The sequence below is a fragment of the Choloepus didactylus genome, chromosome 8, assembly GCF_015220235.1.
Source record: "Choloepus didactylus isolate mChoDid1 chromosome 8, mChoDid1.pri, whole genome shotgun sequence".
NCBI classification, from domain to species: domain Eukaryota; kingdom Metazoa; phylum Chordata; class Mammalia; order Pilosa; family Megalonychidae; genus Choloepus; species Choloepus didactylus.
Genome location: NC_051314.1, coordinates 58,632,219 through 58,653,329, shown reverse-complemented (window position 1 = coordinate 58,653,329; position 21,111 = coordinate 58,632,219). Strand labels below are relative to the sequence as shown.

Sequence of the window (21,111 nt, the reverse complement as noted above, 5' to 3'; positions counted from 1 at the left end):
GGGCCTCGAGTGGCTTCCCAGGGACTTGGATTAGATGCAGGAGTAGGGCAGCCTGCTCCAAAGGCAGCAGAGTTTGAATCCAAAGGATAACCCAAAGTCCAGAATGAAGCCAAAATAGAATGTCAGCCAGGAAGTCCAAACAAGACTTTTATCAGAGGAGGATAGTCAGAAAGGCATAATCCAACAGGACAGAAACCAGATCAGATCAGAGCACTGGGATTTGGAATGGAGTGGTTTTAGTGGGTATTTCTAATTTAGACTATGGGTAGAAATGAAAATGTTGAGGAGATCAAGTTGACTTGGACATTGAGGTCTGGGTTCATTGTGGCTAAGTAGAATGCACACAAACAAAAGTGTGTGTGTGTTTGTGTGTGTGTGTGTGTGTGTGTGTGTGTGTGTGTCTCTAGTATCAGGACTCAGTCTGTGTTATGTACAAGTTATGAGCCAGGCTGCCTGAGTTACAAGTCCTACCACTGCCACTTCCCAGATAGGTGACCTTGGCCAAGTTACTTATCGTATTATTGTCTGTAAGATAAGGATAATGATAGTTTCTATATTGAGACACCTAGACCAGTGACTAGTGTATAATAAATGCTTAATTATCAGTATCTATGATAAATTCTTCAAGAAGAATGCAAAACGGGAGATAGATCCAAGTAAAAAATGAATATAATGCCAATAATCATTTATCGAGTATCCACTATGTTTAAAGCACTTTCTAGGTGCTTTTAGGAGTTATTCTGTTGGATCCTTATGGTATCATTAGCTCTGTTTACAAAAGACAAAATTGAGACAGGGAGGAGAATGATAGGAGGGTATATATGGCAGAGCAGCAATCCAGGCCACCATAACAATTCTATTTGGAGGAGAGATGGGGACAGGTCATGGAAAGCCTCTTGGAGATGATGTTTAATGTTTTCTTCATTGACTTTTAGAATTTATATTTAACTTGTCTGTCTTTGTTTACTTCAGAGACCTTTCCATAGATCACTATTGTTGCTGTATTTGAGATGTCTCTACTCTCTTCAATGGTTCTCTATCTTCTCTATCATGATTTAATTCTCTATTTGTACATTGGTAACTCTGGTCTCTGATATTTGATTAATTTCTAATTATATACTTTTTCCCAAAGTCATCACTTATCATAGGCATATCTTGTTGAAGTCTTCTGCTATTTGGCTCTTTCTCTCTTCAAAGTCTTTTCTCACATTTGTTTTCCAAGTGTTTGGGCCACAGAAGGGAAAATTAAAAATGAAATGAGCAAGAACCAAAAGACCCCAACAAACAAAATATAAGCAACAACAACAACAAACAAAAAACAAAACACACTTGGCTAATTCAGAGAGGTTTTATGGAGATTGATCTAAAACCTCTCCTATACAATGTTTCTAAAATGGTGAATGCTTGGTCAGTGTAAAGGAAAACATAAAATCAATTCATGGGGATTATATTTGCAAGCAAATTGACAGTTTTATGAACATGGAGCAGTTATTGAGGGTAAGATTCTGGGGTCTAAGTATCAAATAGATAGTCATTTCATGTCACTATTACCTTTGCACAAACCTTTGCTTTGTTGGGCTTGCCAATTGGAACAGCTCTTTCTTTGTCTCATTAACCTCCCCCAATATTCAAATATTTCTTTGCTCACTGGCCCATGGGACTTTTGCTTTTTTTCTGCCTAAGGGGAAAAAGAGAGAAGCTTAAGTAAGTAACTTGGCTGTTTTACTGAAAGCATTCAGGGATGCAGGACTCTGAAAGCTTCTGTATAAAATAATGTTATATTATTCCAAATACTGTGTTTACAGAACTCATACTGCTAAGGATTAAAGGAATATGCCATGACAAATCTGATTCTGAGCAGGATTGCCCTCACCAAAATAGATCATTTGCATTCAAGTAGACCTTTTGATTTATGAGAATCAGGGCTACCCAGGGCATTGTATAGTGCTCTATATAATGTCAACAGATTATTGTTTCCATTGAGGCTCTCAGTGGAAGTCCAACAAAGTCCAGCAAAGAGCTCTTAGCCTGTAATATTACTGCTTCCAAGCAGTGGCCAGGATATTCAGATTTACCTTCAGGTAGGCAGCATTCCACTTTTTGAGGCAATAGTGTTTTTACTGGTAGGTATCAGCTATATTAATAGGAAATGTGTGGAAGTGTACCTAGATGTCTTTAGTGATGGTGAATTTTTCTGCTCCTGAGGGAGACTAAATAGCTACTTCTAATTACTGTTAAAACACTCTTTGTTCTTTTAGAAAGCTCTAAACCTCTTTTTTGCCTTCTTTCTTCACAAGATATATATTTATTGCCTTCATTTTCACAACTAGAGTTTGAATTTTTTTGTAGCTTAGGAATTTTCCAATTATGACAATCCATTACAATTGACTATATCATGTTGTTTTACTTATATCTTTTATTTTTTAATTTTAAAAGAAATGGAGAAAATAGATATCAGACATCTCATCACAAGCAGCACATAGATTATGACTAAATGTGGTGTTAAAAATACTTAAAGTACATTTTAATCATTTGTTTCTGATGATGGCAAATGACACTCAAGAGTACAGCATACTGTGTTTTTGCCTAAAGTGTAAAAACAGTAGATAAGAGGTGTCAGGTAAGTGTACAACAGTTCCCCACCCCCTCATGCACAATTTACAGAAAATGAATGACAAGCTGTTCCGTGACTCTTGGACTCCTAAGTAAGATCAAGATCTTAAAGAGTCAGAGGAGACTTGGGAGGGTGGATTGTCAAAGAGATTTCTTTCCAGAGAGGTGTATGTGTTGAGTCTCCATTCTACTCCCTTTGAGAGTGAGATGATCTGCTCTCTTCCCTCAAGCTTTAGTGAGACAACTCAGACAGCTTTAAATGTGTTTCCTGAAGTTGGAAGCTATAGAGGACTCATGTCCAATACACATCTAAGCAAACTAAAGCCGATTTTAGGACTTTAGACAGGTCTGACTCCTGTGGGACAAACCTGGAAGGGATACAAAGTTGATACAAAGTTTTGACAAAGGTAAGGGAGCACTGAAGTGTTTGCACAAACTTCCATCTTTTGTCGGGGCAAGGGATGTGGAGCATTTCCGATAGACCAGATGTGGGCTGCACGAGAGAACAGTGAGGAATCATTTGAGGTCTTGCCCAGTGGTTTCCCTTGGTAGAAAGAGGCTGGAGATGAACCACTTGTTCGGGGCTTAGGGAAGGCATCTCAAATGTCCACCAGGAATAGAAATTCATGAACCTAACAGGGAACATCCACTGAGCCCACAAAGCACCCAATGAGAGTAAGCTTTTATCCTTTTCCAGGTTCAGAAAGCCTAGAGATATCCATCTAAATAAGCACTTTCTTGTTCCCTTAACTCTTGTGCCTCCATCTCCATGACTGCCACATGTAACTTTGATCCTGAGAGGGACTAAATATCAACTAGTGAATGGGGAAGAACTTGAGTAGAGGGAGAGTAGAGTAGAATAGAAGAGCAAAAGGATCAATATCCCTTTTAATATAGAAGCTTCCAGATTAAAGCAGACCAAAGTTGGCAGGGGATGGGTAGAAGGAAGTGAAAATTTAATGGTAAGTGAGGTTTAAAAATTATTGTTATCTAGGGCTGGAAATTCAAAGTATGAGATCCATTAGAGTTTTCATCCAGGGCAGAAGATTTCTTCCATTGAATAAAGCAGAAAGCAAACATGGAAGACAAAAGCTAATTTTTGCTTTGTTCACAATTCACATGTACTAATTATAAAACCATCAATGAAATAAGTAGATAATTTTAGATAAAGATCCATTTAGGCAATTCTATTTCTAGAAACACAGTGGGATAGGTTATTTGGACCAACCCTTCCACTAGAATAAAAACATCAACTAAAAATACTACATAAAATAGAAAAAAAACCTCACTGAGAGCACCAAAGATCTAAGAAAATAGCAAAATCTACTGAGTTAAAATATAAATAGAAGCTGGAACCAGAAGGTGAAAAGAGTATATTGAATCTCACTTTCCTCTGAGGATGTTTAGCAAAGAAGTTGAACTTGAGTGCAAGTGGGATGAGTTAGGCACAAAACAAACATAGAGCCCGTTTATGATGGAGAGTCTAATAGCCAGCACTCCACTCAGCGCTGGGAACCCCAAAGGATGAGGGTGAATTAGAATTAAAATGGCCTATTTCTCAAGGACTTTGAGGGATGTTGCCTTGAGGCTGACTAAAGCAGAGTATGGTTCATAGTGAGAGTACAGTATACCAAATACAAATTAAGATCTTTAAAGCAGCCAGAGATAAAAGACGGATTATCTTAAAGTATTAGTAGTTAGACTGACAGCTAATTTCTTAGTAGTAACAATGGAATCAGAAATAAGTGGAATGAAATCATTGTTTTGCTGAAAGGAGAAATACCCAGAGAATTACATTCTCGGGGTGGCTATCTTTGAAGAATGTTAGTAAATAAAATACATTTTTTTTTTCAGCACAAGAAATTACTGAGTCTGTCATTAGAAGGCCCTGTCTAATGGAAATACCATCGATGGTAGGGTAGATTTTATTAATGTCAAAAGGTTTTCTGACTCTTTCTAATAGGAACCTCATGAACCTCTGACATCAGATTTGACAGTATCACTTTATTGGCCAATAAAATGTGGGTGGAAGTGACACATGACCCTTCTGCACTGAAGTTTTACAACCAGTGTCTCAGATAGGGGCTACTCTTTCAGCTTTGTTCCTGGAATGAAAAGTATGTTGATGAAAGCTGCAGCTGATTGACCATAGACATAAATATGAGAGAGAAATAAACCTCTCTTGTAAGCCAAGAAGATTTTGGAGTCATTTGTTATTGCAACAAAATTTGGACTAAATTATCAATCAAGATGTCATTCAGGTGGAAGGAAAATGACCCCAGATGGAAAGTTTTGGAAAGCAAGATGCGATGACAAGGAACACAACTGGCTCAATAGGTAGGAAAATGTGTATTAACGGTAATTGTTTAAAACAACAACAATAACAAATTATGGAGTTTAAAATAGAAACAAAATAGTTGGTGATGGTAACATTTTGTGAGGGGAATAAATGGAGTTAAAGTGTTCTAAGGTCTTGCATTGTCCAGAAACAGGGCATAAATCAAATAACTCAAGCAGTCCAGAAGAGGAGATCAACAAAGTCAAAAGTTGCTTTTTTGAAAGGAATAATAAAATTTATAAATGTTTGGTGAGATTAATCAAGGAATAAAAATGATAATGTATAAATAATCAGTGTAAGGAATAAAAATGGTTATCACCACAGATTCTGTGTATATTAAAAAAAATAATATGAGCTTTTTAAATATATTTTATGCAAATAGTTTCAAAAGTTTAGTAAAAGGCACAAATTCCTACAAAACTAACTTACTAACGTTGACAAGAGAAGAGACAGAAAATTATCAGAAATCCTTTAACTATGTAATAAATCATATCTGTTAAAATACTCTGTGTTTAGTTGGCTGTACTATTGAATTCTTCCATAGTTTACCAAATAGTAAAAAGATGGAATGATGCCAATTTTGCACAAATTTAAAAAGTCAATAGAAAATAGAAAAGAAAGTATGCTCTCTAATTCATTCTAAAAAGCCAGCGTAATATGAATATCAGAGCCTGGTATGACTATTACGGAAAAGGAAAGTTACAGGTCTTTCTCATCTATTAACATAAATGCAAACATTTTATACCAAAAAAAATGGCAAATGTAAATGTACAACACTTCATTGCAAAGTTGAATTTATTCCAGAAATGCAAGATTGGTTGAACATTTGAAAATCAATCGATGTAAACCAATTCATTAAAAGAATATGGGGGGGGGGGGTTGCTTGAGCTGGTGAGTTTTTGTGGTGATCGTGCTGTGTTTGGTGAGGGGACAATCCAGAGCCACCCCCCGAACCGAGGTCCCTCAGTTGCCTTTCTTCTCGCCTGTCTCGGCGCGGGACCCGGTGCGTACCTATCCCTGGAGAGGGGATCGCCGGCTCCCAGCATGTTTTAGCAACTCCGGAAGGGGATAGAAAGAGAGAGAGAGAGAAAGCAAAAGAGAGAGGATGTGTGTATGTGTGTGTGCTAGCTCTTTATCCACACTCAGGTGAAACAAAATGCCTTTCAATGGCAAGAAGCAGTGTGTGGGTGAGGACCTGTCGAGCGATTCAGACCCTTCCCGGTTTTCCGAAAGCATGGCTTCACTCAGTGACTATGAGTGCTCCAGGCAGAGCTTTACCAGTGACTCCTCCAGCAAATCCAGTTCTCCTGCTTCAGCAAGCCCTCCCAGAGTTGTAACATTTGACGAAGTGATGGCTGCCACAAGGAACTTACCAAATATGACTCTTGCTCACGAAATTACTGTAAACGAGAACTTTCTGTTGAAACAAGATGCTGTCCCTGAGAACAGTTTGGCTGGTGCAGTGCAGCACATTGTTCACCAGGCCTTCTGGGAAGTCTTGGAGTCAGAGCTAAATGCAGAGCCTCCTGAGTATGGACATGCCATCAAACTGTTTGAAGAAATCAGAGAGATTCTTCTCTCCTTTTTGACGCCTGAGTGGAACCGACTTCCCAACTAGATCTGCGAAGTTTTGGACACCAACCTCATTAGGCAGCAGGCTGAGCACGGTGCTGTTGACATCCAAGGCCTGGCCAATTATGTCATCAGCACAATGGGAAAGCTGTGTGCTCTGGTGGTGCGCAATGACAACATCAGTGGGTTAAAGGTGACCGGCAACATCGTGGAAATGCTGAGACAAATATTTCATATCCTGGACCTCATGAAAATGGACGTGGTCAATTTTACAATTAGGAGTCTTAGCATTTTCAACGCCAGCTGGTGGATTATGAACGAACTAAATTCCAGGAGATTTTAGAATAAACTCCAAGTGCTCTTGATCAAACTAAAGAATGGATAAAGGAATCTGTGAATGAAGAATTACTTTCTCTTTCTGAGACCGCTTTAACTCGTGGAGCGGAAAGTAGTTCCAAGCCAAGTCTGAGCCCTACAATGGTGCTAAATAACGGTTACTTGAAACTATTACAGTGAGATTACCAGAAAAAAGAATTACCAGAGACACTCATGACAGTTGGAGCACGTCTTCAGGAACTGAGAGAAAAACTGAATCAATTGAAAATTATTGCCTGCCTGTCCCTAATTACCAACAACATGGTGGGTGCTATCACAGAAGGCCTACCTGAGCTTGCAAACAGGTTAAAAAGGATTTCAGCTGTTCTACTTGAAACAAAGAGACATTTAACTTGAAGGAAGTCCTGAATTCTATTGGTGTTCAGACTTGTGTTGAGGTTAAGAAGACCCTGATGGAGAGAGGTTTATCCACATTAAATGCTGAGGTTCAAACTAATCTTGTAGGTCAGTTTTCAGGCATTGAAGAGGAGAACAATCCTATCTCATTCTTGATTGATAAATGAATCCAGATGTACATGAAAAGCCTACTTTGTCTTCCAAACCCTCAAAAATGCATGCCTCCCATATCAGGAGTACTTGCTGTCATTCATCAGGAGCTAGAAGTGCTGGGATCTCAACATGCAATCATTGTGAATCTCAACAAACAAGTGTATGGACCATTTTATGCAAACATACTTCAAAAGCTGCTCTTCAATGAGGAAGCCATGGGGAAGGCAGAAGCTTCATTTCCTACTAATTAAAGAGAAACTGACATTGGATAAGAGAATTGGAAACCTAGCACTTGGGTACCCTGTCCCTTCCCATCAACAGCATTAGAGATGCAGCACATTCTCAGTACTGTCTGTCCGAGGTGCAGTGTTAGCCTGAGTCTGTGTAACTTGTTATATTAGTGTTAGAGAAGACATTCACATTATGTAAACCCTACTTGTACATCATTTTCAAGTTCAAAAGAGACATTTTTGATGAACAGCCTGCAATTTGTAATTAATTATCAATGTTTTCTTAAGCATTTATATCTGATTTATTCATTCAGTCCTTAAGGAGTTGAATCTCCTGACTTATCACTATCAAATCTAATGATTTTTTAACTTTGGTACAACTTCTTAAAGGGTTGTAGGTTGTAAGAACAACCAAGGGATGGACATTCTGAATCAATGATGTGAAGTAAGCATAATTGTATTTGAAATGTACAATGACATTTTATTAATGTGTACTAGAAACTTACCTACTAAGTCCTTAGATTTCACAAATATACCAAATTACCTTTTATAATATCAGTTGTCAGTATTTGTTTAAAATTTAAATATATTAAGTACATTTAAAGCTGTATACAAATTTTAGATAAGACCTCCCTTGTTTGTTTAAACAAATCCCTTCTAAAATTTTATTCTAGAAATTGGTTTTTTCATGCAACTTAACCTGCTCTTGGAGGGAAACAATTTTTGCACAAATATTTTAGTAAATGTCCTTGCATTTCTAAGGCTATTGATAAAATTTATATAAGATTTTAATATTTTTATGTAAGGCAGAACTAGAATTGTTTTACTTATAAGAAGCAGCAGGAAAGTTAACAAGAAAATGAGATGTCTCGAGGAGATCTCCTTCTCAGTGAAGTTCACATCTGAAAAAAAAGAAACAGTTGAACTTTGGATTTCTTAAGCATATAACTTAACCAGCAAATGCCTTTTGTGCTGATTAAATCCTTACCCCTTTGTGATCAAGATGCTCTTCTACGTGTATCTTTGCCAAGCTTGAGCAGTAAATCAGGCTTTGCAAAGCTGGGTGAGTTTTAGAGAAACCTGCTTGTCCTGGAATTATGTACTACTTTTGAAATGTTAAGGGAAGCAGTACAATTTGGGTGTACTCAATCTGGAAAGTACTTTATTTGCATAAAATATATTTTTTATTGTTTTGCTTTCTAAGGACTCATTGAACCTTAGTAATTGAGGGTAGGGGGCAGGGTTTAGGAAGTGAAAAAGTGTTCCTTTCTTCCCCAACTTCTTTTCCTTACCACTATTTCCACTGTTATGGTGTTGCTTAATTATTTTATAAAGTTCTAGGAAATGATTGTGTGAATAAATTATCTCTAATCTTTACATTTGGAGGACTGCCAAAATTTGAGGAAATTCTGAATGTCGTTTTTTTTCTTACAGCAACCAATGCCTAAATCAGCCATTCTATCTATTTACTCAGCTGTGTAAATGGAATCTTATTGAAAAGCACATCATTGGTCTTATCCAGGCTTTTTCTCTTCCAGTATTTCTGTTATGTCCATATTTTCCTATGCTTAGAGAACATAAGGTGCTGGAGACTTTTGCTTTCATTTTCTCTTAAGCTGAAGTAAGGTATGTTTTCAACTGTGCTCACTTTGGGACATGGGAAGTAGGAAGGGTCTGACAATAGGCAGGTAATATATAGCAAAATTTTTTTCTTGTATACTTAACAGGAAGACCAGGTGGTGCACTTCTTGATTTTCATATTGGAATCCAGCTGGTATCCTTGCATATAGTTGTTTATGCTGCACTTGCCCCCAGAAAAACAATGTGCAAATATTTTTAAATGCATTTAAAATGAAGGGCATTATGTTCTTTTTGTTGTTGTTGTTGTTTTTAAGTGGCAAAATAAATCTGAACATCTCAAGTCTGGACTTACGCAACTACATTTATTAAGATTTTTTTAGTCCTATCCCTTAGCGTGTTTATTTGTTTTTTTACTTAAATGTTTACTTCTTCTTTTGAGCTTTTCTTAACATTGTCTTGTTTTGTAATGTAAATTTTATTAAACATCATACACACATTTTTATTCTTATACTGCTAAAACATGTTTTGTGTGCACTAAATTTTAAAATATTAAAGATTATTTCAAGATAAAAAAAGAATATAGGAGAGAATGTATGCTCATTTCAATAATGCAGAAGAAATATTTGGTCAAAGTGTCTCAAAATTCATAACAAACTAGGATCAACTTCCTTAGTATGATAAAAAGTTATTTAAAATCATTTTACAGTGAATCAAACTTAATGATAAAACAATGAAAATTCTCTATTTTGGATCAAGAATCAGGCAGTTATGCTGGCTGTCTGTTCACCACTTCAACATCAAACTGGAAGCCTTAGACAATTTAGTAAGGCAGGAATATTAACAAAAGATGTGAGGATCAAAAGCAAAATACAAAATTGCCATTGTTTACAGATGATACAATTGTATATATGGAAAACCCAAGAACTTCTATAGATCAATTGTTATGGTTAATGATTAATAAGAGTTTAATAAGGTTTCTAGCTACACATTCATATACAATAATAAATTGCATTTCTATATACCAGCAACGTAACAGGTAAAATGAAATAATACACATTTTGCCCTAGTGTAAAAATATGAAGTACCCAGGAATAAATCTAACAAAAATGCATAAAAATTCTGTGAAAAAATATAAAAATTTATATTAAAAATGACCTAAATGTATATTAACAAAAATTAATAGATTGGAAGACTCAAAGTATAAAAATGTCAATACTGTCCCAATTGATCTGCAGATTAAATGAATTACAAACTAAATCCTAATCTTCTTTTGTGCAATGCAACAAGCAGGTTCAAAAATCATATGGAAGTTCAAAGTGTCAATAAGAGTCGAGAAATGATTGGAAAAGTAGGTGTGGTAAATTGCCCTACCAGGTATCAAGACATATCTTAAAGCTTTGCAACTAAGACAATATCATGGGGCCAGACAAATAGAACAAAGGAATAGAGTAGAGAGCCCAAGAAGAAACCCACTTGTTTATGGACATTTGATATGTGAAAGTGATAGCTCTTCAAATCAGTGTGAAAGGAACAGACGTTTTAATAAATAGTGCTGGACCATTTAGGCATCCAAATAAAAAAAAATTAAACTTGACTCCTGCCTTACACCATGTAAAAATGATCCCATGCAGATTAAAGAACTAAATGTGAAGGGCAAAATGTACAGGTCTAGAAGATAATATAGGGGAATATCTTCACGGCTTCAAGGTTTCTTATACAAGATATAAAAATCAGTACTCAAAAGGAAAAGATTGACATATTGATTTCATTAAAATTAGCCATGTCCATTCATGAAAAGATCCTGTTAAGAGCATGGTAACACAAGTTACACAGTTGAAGAAGATAGTAACAATCTGTGTAACCAATAAGAAGACTAATTACCAGGATATATTGAAAACAACAAATCAGTAAGTAAAAGGGACAACCTGATAGTATAATGGACAAAAGGCACATTGCAAAAGGGGAAACCCAAATGGTAAATAAATCTATGAAAGGGTTACCAACTTTATTAATAGATAAATGTAAAATGAAACAATGAAATACTATATTCCCATTCATTGGACAAAAAAATTATCAGCACAGATCTTACTGCTGATAGAAGTGTAAATTCATTTACCATTTTAGAAATATTTGATATTATCTAGTAAAGTTGAAGTTGGTACTCTTGAGATACTCTTGCACATTTGCTTCTTCAAGACACGTAGACAAGTATGTTCACAGAAGCACTGTTTATAGTAGCCAAACACCAGAAAGAACTCGATCAACAGTAGAATGGTATAGTTATACAATGAACAACTAAACAGCCATGAAAATGAATAAACTCTATTTACAAAATGTATGAATCTCAAAAGATAACTTAGAGCAGATGTTGCAATTTCCCAAATAATGATTGCATTTATATGAAATTAGCAAGCAGGAAAACTGGGGTATTGTATATTGTTTTTGGATACATATCTAGGTGAAAAAACTCTGAAGAAAAGTAAGGAAATGATTATCACAAAAATCAGGATTGTGTTCACCTCTAAGTAAGAAGTGTGTGGTGATCAGGGTGGTGTGGTTGGGGGCTTATGGAGTGGTTGGTTAAGTTCTATTTCTTGACCTGTATGGTTGTTAATTGGGGGGCTTGCAGTATATTGTATTTTAAGATTACATTTATATTCCATGCACCTTGTATATATGTTATCTCATAATTAATAATAAAAGAAGACACTGTTAGGAAGGAAAATCCACATAAGTGTCAGTACTATTTTGGGTACAAGGAAATTCTCCAGCATAATGATTTTTGTTTTTATGTGTGTTAGTTTTTTATTTCTATCCAAAATAGTTAACCCTGTTTTTTTTTTTAAATCTTTTTATCCCCCATAGAAACAGCTGTGGCCTGATTCTTCTTTTGTGTTTTTATTATACTTCTGCAAATGGATTGTGAGTTGCTGTGGGAAGACCTGAAGGAAATGCCAAGGAAAGTTTCTAATTATGAAAAACTATTTAAGTGTCCAGGGTCAAATTTTAAAATCAACACTCTATAAAATATGTGTTTCTGTAAAGATACTAATTTTGGTAATTACCTAGCTACCTCTAGGAGACTTTTGATGGAACAGATTCTCTTGCGCTTACTTGTGTTTGTGTTCTGGGTAAGAATTGCCATTGTCTTGCACAGTTAGGTTGCTTGGTTTGGTATTTTATAGTCATGGTTATGTTGCTTTGTGTGGTATTTTATACAGAAGGAAATGAATAATTGCATGATTTTAACACAGATTATGACAAACCAGTGACAAAGTAAGGCTCAAATTTGGATTTAGGAGTTTTAAAGGAAAACTGAAACCGGTTACTTTATAAATTAGTGGGGGATCAGAGCCCATGCACAGCTTTGAACAAGTTTGAAAGACTAATGGAGAGGGAGAGAGAGAGCAATGAAATTCATGCCACAGAACTAACCTGATATTAATTACTAGCTACTGAGATAATTGCTCATTTGCAAAGAATTAGAAGAAAGAACAAAGAAAGAAAGGTTAAAGACATTCATAGGTTTTTATTTTAAAGCAATGAATTTTAAAAGACATCCTCTGTCTAGAAGCCTAGAATTAAGAATGGAGTACGGTAATTGAATAAGGTCAAGAAAAAAGTGACTTAATTTGTAGTTATTTAAGCACTGGGGACATGCATCTTGTCAGTAAGGTTGTTAATCACTATGATAACCTACTAGAGATGGCTAGCTGTAAAATTGCTTCCTTCTAAGTCTTTAATATGTATAGTGTTTAGTTTTGGTAGAGGCATGAGGATGTATTCATTGATCTCTGCTTAGTATCTTCTGGAATGGTGTGGGGGTAGGGGTGGGAGAGAATATAATTTATTTATTAATCTCTGCTAGTCTCTTTACATATATTACAATATTTAATTATTATAACAGTTCCATGAAGGAGGTCTTAATATGCTTTTATTTTTAATGTAGAGCCTAAGACTCAGAAAATTTAAATCACAGAATTAATAATGGTCTGAACAAGAATTTGAATTTACTTACATCTTTCTGCGCAGCTGCCCCTATGGTATGGTCTCCTACTGTTTTTTGTTCATGCATCTGTACTTTTTTAGTGGTGAACTCCTTCATACAAATGAAATATCTGTATGTAATCAGCATTGCCTCACATTGCCCAGTCCCTCAACTGACCTCACTTGGAAAATCATAGCTTCAGTTCATTAATTTATTTTTTAGTTCTTAATTCTTTTGGTTCTGCCACTAACCTGTAAAAGACAAGTGTAGTAACCACAAGGGAGCAGAAACATGACTTTGATAGTCTTAAATTTCAATTGTATTTTCTCAATAGACATGTAATTGGAATCAGGGGGAGTTTAGCCTTGATGAAGATTACAGAATTAGGCTCTTATTCTTCTTACAATTTTACATCAGTTTTGGATTATTTGATTACTCTGGTTTTCTTTTATGCCCTGTGCAGTCTGGGGTAAGCTAAGCTATTTCTGAGTCTCTGTGAAACAACTGTGTTTTCCATGCTGGGGTTACTGTACGCAATTGATGCTATCTGTATGAAGTATAATGCTGATGATTTTTGATTTAAAGTTGTTTCCCAGAGAAAGAAATAGTACTGGAGGAGTGGAGCTTTAGTAATTTTTTTAAACTGAATTTTATTTACTCAGGCCTCTGTGACAGATTTATACAATTTGTTTTCCAAAATCACTAAGCTGTGAGGTTGTATTTGGTGTTTACAATTTATATTATTATTGAAGTTCTTTCCTGGTTAACTTCCTGAATTTCCTAGATAACCATTTCTCCTCCTATGACTAATTATATAAACAAGACTTAGATATTTCTAGATTATTGTGATTCTATCTCCACAAATATTATTTCTTTTACCTCTACTGACTTATTTTCATTAGTCTTTATCAGATTTTTTTTTGTCTTTCCCAATTACATGGGCAAATCCAATGTGTATTTTAATTGTCATATGTAGTAAAAAAAATGAAAATTGTATGTATAGCATTTGCTAATTTTTTGACCTGTGGGTGGCTAAATGTCTGGAAGTAGACACCATAAATTCAACCAGGGATATCTTATGTTATCAAATACTCTAGGTATTATTTTTAAAGATATTTTAGAATTCATGCTAAAGTTTAAAATCTATCCATAATTCCTACTTTCTTAATTCCTGTAATCAAACCAATTGGCAGAGAGAGGTTTTTGCTGACTTTCTTTGAGGCATAAAGATGTGAATCAAGAATGGTTTTCATGAGTGACTTTTAATTCCCGCATTTACTCAAGTATGACTCAAAGTTCTTATTACTTCAATTTTTCTCTTTTTGTATTCCATTTTAGTGGCAAAATGTAAGATAAATATTTTCATGGGTGATTGAAAAATATGTGATATTACTAGAAAATTGCTTATTTACTTTTTTAGGTAAATGCATATTTAAAATGTTCAAAAGCTGTCGATTGCATAAAATTTTCTTAAGTCTAATATGTTTCATGGTTCTGATGACAACATGCAGTACAAAATCCTTGAGCCTGTATTTTTTCATGTCAGTTGTTTCTTTCTTCTCTAGCTTTGTTACAAAGAGTAAATAAAACGGATTTTTAAAATTTTTCCAGAGAGATGGGTGAATTGCTTTCTCCATCTTTTAAGGGAAAATCAAAGTGATAATAGAGCAACTGTCATCAGCGGCATTTACAAACATTGCCTCATTAATCCTCACACCAATGATGGGAAAACATTATTATCCCAGTATTTCAGGTGAAGAAACAAAGTATCAATAGGTCTTGTTTTTTTTAGTGTCAAATCATATGCTGAGTCAGTGATAAAGTTTATAATAGAATTTTGTTTTTTGTGCCTGTTCTCAAGGAACATTGCTACATCCTGTGCATTTTAATGCTAAAGAAGAGAAGGCTTGAGAACATTCTCTATTTTTAAAAGTAGTTAAGGGAGCACAAGGATAATGACAAGCAAAAGCTACTTTTATTTTCTTGGAAGACAGAGTGAGTATAAATACTGTTACTCTGACTTAATTCTGGCCCAGGAGATACTAACTACTAAAAGGGAAGGGTATAGGAAGGAACTCTGGGAAAAACTAGCTGTACAATTCAAGCGTTAATCTGAAAGGAGCTATTTGAACATATCACAATTCAAAATTATTGGATAAACAATATGTAGAATACTTCGATGGAGATTTTAGGAATGGGTGGATGGAATAAGAGGAATGGAAAATAACTCCAAATAAGATTCTTACAACATAATCAGTGTTTAAAGAAATTGACCCAAGCATCTCCCTGGTGAACTTGTTAGAGAAAAGATCTAGAAGAGAGGTTGATGGCCAAGAATGACAATAGAAATAATACATGACATTTACTGGAAATTTACTACAGCCACACCCTGTTTTAAATCTCACAGCACACCTTGAGTTGGATACTATTGTTATTTCCAAGAGACAACTGAACCTCAGAGAGGTTAAGCAACTTGGCCAAGGTTATACCTTGATATTAAAAGAGTGGCATTGACTTACAAAAATAAAGATAAAGCTCAGGATGAGGTGAGGCTTCTTAAGGGGAAAAGGTGCTAATGATAATCAAAAGGGCAAGTTATGTTTGGAGCTGCAAAGAAAGGAAATGATTTACCCTTTGGGGCAGATGGCAGGAAAAAGAGATATTTCTTGACATTAACTCTTCTTTCCTCTGCTCTATAAAGAAGAAGTATTCTCAGACCCAAAGAAAATATTTATAAAGGAAAATTAGAAATCCGGCATTTAGGAGATTATAGGAAGCAAATAGCTGCTCAAAATGAGTTTAAATTTCATGGCAATCAGACATGATAGAAGGAGCCTGGGTTTTAGACTCGGCCAGGCTGAGTTCAAATCTTAGCTTCTGCCATTTTCTTGCTTTAGAATTTGAGCAAAATATTCAACCTCTCCAATATCAGCTTCCTCACCTGTTGATTAGGAAGACTACATCTACCTCCTAGATGTTTTGAGTTTACAGGAGGTAACTCATGTAAAGGTTTTGGCAGATAGTAGCCACTTAACAAAGTTAGTTTCTTTGCACTTCATTCCCAGACCCTGATGGATTTTACCCTAGCGAATTGCAGAAGGTGCTGCTAAACTATTGTGGACAATCTTTGAAGAATCTGGAGAAATAAGAATGGAAATGGAGAAATGTGCCATTTTCCACAGAAGTACAGTCAAATTAGAAAAACCACGAGCCAACAAATTAACCAAAAAACAGGGCAAACTATAGAATGCATTATTTAAAAGACTACATGAGCCTGAAGGGAAATAATCATTTCTAGTAAACAGTATCTTTTTCTTGACCCCTACATCTGCTATATCCTACAGCTAGAGCCACTGGACCGCATTTGTAGATTCAGGCCTGCTATACATCTCTAAGATCAGATCTGAAATTAACTTGAATGCAGTTAAAGGGCTCTAGATTAGAAACTTTAGAGTGGCATTGACTTCTATCCCTAATTTTGGAAACTACACACTTGTCTTCTTTTGTGTTCTTGATCCCTTGTCTTGGAAGCTACTCTTAGTAACCTAATTTTCACAGGATGAAGGTCAGGAGCTAAGGGAACAATCTTGGGACAAAAAATCTGCCTCATTTCTTGAAGGCTCAAGTGATTTACATAAACAAGTCCAAGGGACTTTGGACCTTTCTGATCCAAGCCAGGAACCCTGTTCAGTGAGTCTGTCTGATAGAGTATGTAATATTAACTATGGTTGTTTGCAACAGATGGGGTTGTCAGTCATAAAGGAATCTGAATGATTTCCTAGAAGCAGAATTCAATCCTGGAGAAAGTCGTGTGTGTGTGTGTGTGTGTGTGCACGTGTTTTCTTTTAAACTTTTTTAAAAAGTTAAAATAAATGGAGTACCATATAAACACACTGAGTTCTGATTTTCTAATTTCACCAGATACTAGGACATTAAGCCAGTCAAACAGATTGGCCATACTGAAGGTATGTAGGGAGGTTCTAGATCAATTTCACATGTACTAAGGTTCTCTCCACCTTTGGGACATCACATGTGTGGAAGCAGATCGCAATCTTTACTGGGGAAACAACTCCTAATATACTCTCAAGCTGGGCTCCCAAACCTAATCTGTGAGCTGGGAATAGCTCTGAGCCTATAGGTGGTGGAATTTAGTACATGTAGCAGGGTTTCTAAATGTTGGAATCTCTCCCATGTGTTGGATTCTTTTCCTAAAAGAAAAAGAACATGATATATCAAATATGAATCTAGGCTGTGTGTTCCAGTTATCTATAGCTGCATGACAAACCAAAACAAACTTAGTGGTATCAAACAACAACCATTTTGCTCTGTTCATGGATTGTGTGGGGATAGCTATCTGCTCCATGATGCCTGTGGCTTCATTTGGGCAATCCTGAGCCTGAGAGTGACTCTCCAGTGGCTGGGGGATTATTTGGAGGCATCTGTGCTGGATGCCTGATGCTTGGGGAGAGGAACTGAAGTCTGTCCTTGCCTGGGATTGGTGGCAAGAGTATCAACACATGGCCTCTCTATGTGGTTTGGCTTTCTCACAGCATGACAACTCATTCAGAGAAGGAATGACCTGAGAAGTAGCATCCCAAATGAGCACTCTGAGAATCCAAAGCAGGAAGTTCAGGGCTTCTTCTGTTCTGGTCTCTGAAGTCACACAGCATTATTTTTGATATCTTCTACTGGCTATAAAACAGATTCTAAATCAGGCCCAGATTCAAGAGGAGTGGAATTGGCAGTAACACAGCATGGAAGAGCCTGTAGGGTAAGAGATATTGTTGTGGGCATTTTTGGATAATACAGCCTACCACACTGTGCAATTTGGATTTGTTTGCTTGCTTGCTTGACTTTTGTTTTTCTTAGACAGTGAGTAGTCAAGGTGTGAAAATCTAGGCAATCCTCTAAGCTTTTTCTTGCTGTGCATCTGGGCTCTTTTACACTCATCTATGATGGTAATGACAGTTTGATTAGGATCTTTAAAATCTCCGTTGCTCCAGGACATTTTTGTAGGAGATGTGATGGGTATATACTTGAATACTTTATTAAATAGAAATATTGTTTAAAAAAGAATGCTAAATATTTTATGATCCGGAGACAGTAGATATATATACATGTCCACCTTTATTTCTTAATATTGACATAGATGTATTATTATAGAGAGTCTTGTGTCTTTTTCATATCTACAACGATCCATTATTTCTCAATCCTGAAGCAATTGTTTTAAGATGTTCTGGGACTGATGTTATTCATTTCTCATATTATATTAAATTTTTATCTCTAAAAATAGTCTCTTTTTCAGTTGGGGTTTTATGGTTCCTAGAAATAGTGACAAGAGTATGATAATCTTGCTGATTTTATAGTACACCTTAAAACTATGGCAAGAGTTTGAAAATTGGTTAACCAGCAGTTAGCGTCATGTTGAAATGAAAAGGGCTAACATTTATTACAATTTCTACCATTTAATCTTTGCATTCCCTATGCAATCTTCCAAGTCTATATTCATCAGCAGTGAAAGACAAGATGCTGTGTTCTGGTTATATGCAGTGCCAAGTGACTGAAACATTTTGATTAGCAATCTATCTTTTCAGTGCTAGCCAGTGATTTATTCATGGAGAGAAATGGATTAAGATAGGAATAGTAATTTTTTATGGCTTCATAACTGAATAACAAAATGTATTATTTCAGTGTTATATCTTCAAAGACAACAGTATGTTTTCATTTTACTCTTCTTGCCACAAATTTCTGTAAGGAATGAAAGCAAATGTTTCCAAGAAATAGGTTGCTCTATTCCTATAATGTCTTTGATTTCTTGACCTTCCAAGTAAGTTAAACTTATGTAGGATGGCCCTCAGATTTCTTTAGGCTCTGACCCAAACCTTATTTCCAAACTCATTTTTCATGAATCCTCATGGTTTTTCCTAAGGTAAAACTACACTATTTGCATGCCCATAATCACAATCTTCACTTTCCTATTTCTATACAAAGGTTCAAGCCATTCTTTCCACCTGGTATGCTCTCACCTTTCAAGAGCACCAGTCAAAAATCCTACTCAACTTTTAAAGCAGTGAGAGTTTTCTGGTCCCCATTCTTGATGTATCTGAGTGAGGCTTAGAAAGCAACATTTTTAACAGCCATCAAGGTGATTCTGATACAGGTGGCCTGTGTACTGCAGACCATAGGGGGAGAGACACTCTCCTTTATGGACCATGGTAGACAGAAAAATGGGCTCCAAAGATGTCCACATCCTAATCTCTGGAACCTGTGAATATGCTGTGTGAAACAGCAAAGGGGAATTAAAATTGCAGATGGAATTAAGGTTGTTGATCCGTTGCCTTTTAAATGGGAGCTTATCCTGGGTTATTTGTTTGGCTTTCATATAATCGCAAGGGTCTTTAAAAGTGGAAGAAAGAAGCAGAAGAGGAGTCAGAATCAGAGCTGGAGATGTGGAGATGAAAGCCGAGGTCAAAGTGATTCAATGGCCAGACTCGACCTGACCTTGCTAGCTTTGAAGATGGAGGAGCAAGGCTATGAGCAAAGGAATGCAGGCAGACTCTCCAAGCTGAAAAAGGCAGAGACAAATGTGTCCTAGAATCTCCAGAAAGGACCACAGCCCTGAAGTGCCTTCATTTTAGCCCAGTGACACCTTTGTTGGACTTCTAACCTTCAGAACTATAAGATAAATTTGCTTTGTTTTAAGCTATTAAATTTGTGGTCCTTTGTTATAGCAATAGGAAGCTGTATAGCATGTATAGCAGAACTCAAATGCTATCAAAATCCCTTACCTCCCTAACTAAATTTCATCTGTCCTCCCAATTCTAATCTGTTTATACTTCTCTAATAAAATATTAGTCACTAACCATTTCCTTGTTATTTTGGTATACTGTGTTCCTCTAATGCCAAATTTCTTGAGGGAAGAGGAAATTTATTCTTCATCTTTGTATTTCCTCAAGTAACTAGCATCTAATAGCCATTCAATAAGTATTTAGTAAATGAATGTTAAATTCTCATCTAGAACATAATTCCTTTTGTCATAGCGTCAAGTAATTCCCCCAGAATAGCTACTTTAAAACTAAAATGAAAGAGAAGAAACCTACGAAAAGACAGATTCCTTTAAAAATTTACTAAAAATCCACTTTATACTAACTTTTAAAATTACTATAAAAACTTCACTCGTGTAAGAGAAATGAAGTCAATATTGGTCTTGTGTTTTACATTAGATTTTATTGTGGGTTTAGGATATTTTGATAAAAAGTGCAATTGCATATGCATTTTGTCGTTGCTGTTAATGAGACTAAAACTATTTTGCTTAGATTTTGAGAGTGCTTTTCCAGTGTAGCACAAAAAGTGTTGTTGATTTGTTGGCCAGAAAAACCCTCAATCATTTCTTTTGAAAAGCTGTAATGCATCTGTTGTGTTTTTCTGTTTGGTTTGAGATCTGCAGCTAATGTGACCTGCATATTTCTCACTAAATATGCCTACAAGATATAGTTAATATCAATCTTTGGTTTTCCTTTATAGTTGCCTACCATTCCATAGCATATTTAGATGCTTTAAAATTTTTACTTATAGGAAAGTGAAGAATTCACTAACAAGTTTGTGTATATGTATGTTAGCTCCATTTAGTTTAGCAATTGTACTTTAAGTTATCAAATCAATTGAGTTTCTATAATTTGTCTTGAGTGAAGATTCCTTACTTAGTGACAGCTGATGGAAAGCTCTTGAAAGATTTTTCATTATAAAGCAAGATTGGAAATAAATGGAAAAACAATATTTTTCTCTTGTCTCAGTTTTAAGCAACAGTTTCTTTAGAATTTTAGAGTTTGTGTATCCTCCTTCTTTTTCGGCACCTGTTGAGAGAAACCATTTTAAGATACTCTAAGGGGAAAGAACTTGTTACT

General features: G+C 35.7%; 1 protein-coding gene and 1 pseudogene across 1 annotated transcript in view; both read left to right on the top strand.

The window, feature by feature from the left end:
- TRHDE (thyrotropin releasing hormone degrading enzyme) overlaps positions 1-21,111 on the top strand; it is a 427,626-nt gene that overhangs the window by 129,178 nt on the left and 277,337 nt on the right. The window lies entirely within an intron of this gene.
- On the top strand, positions 6,108-7,659 carry LOC119542194 (annotated as a pseudogene).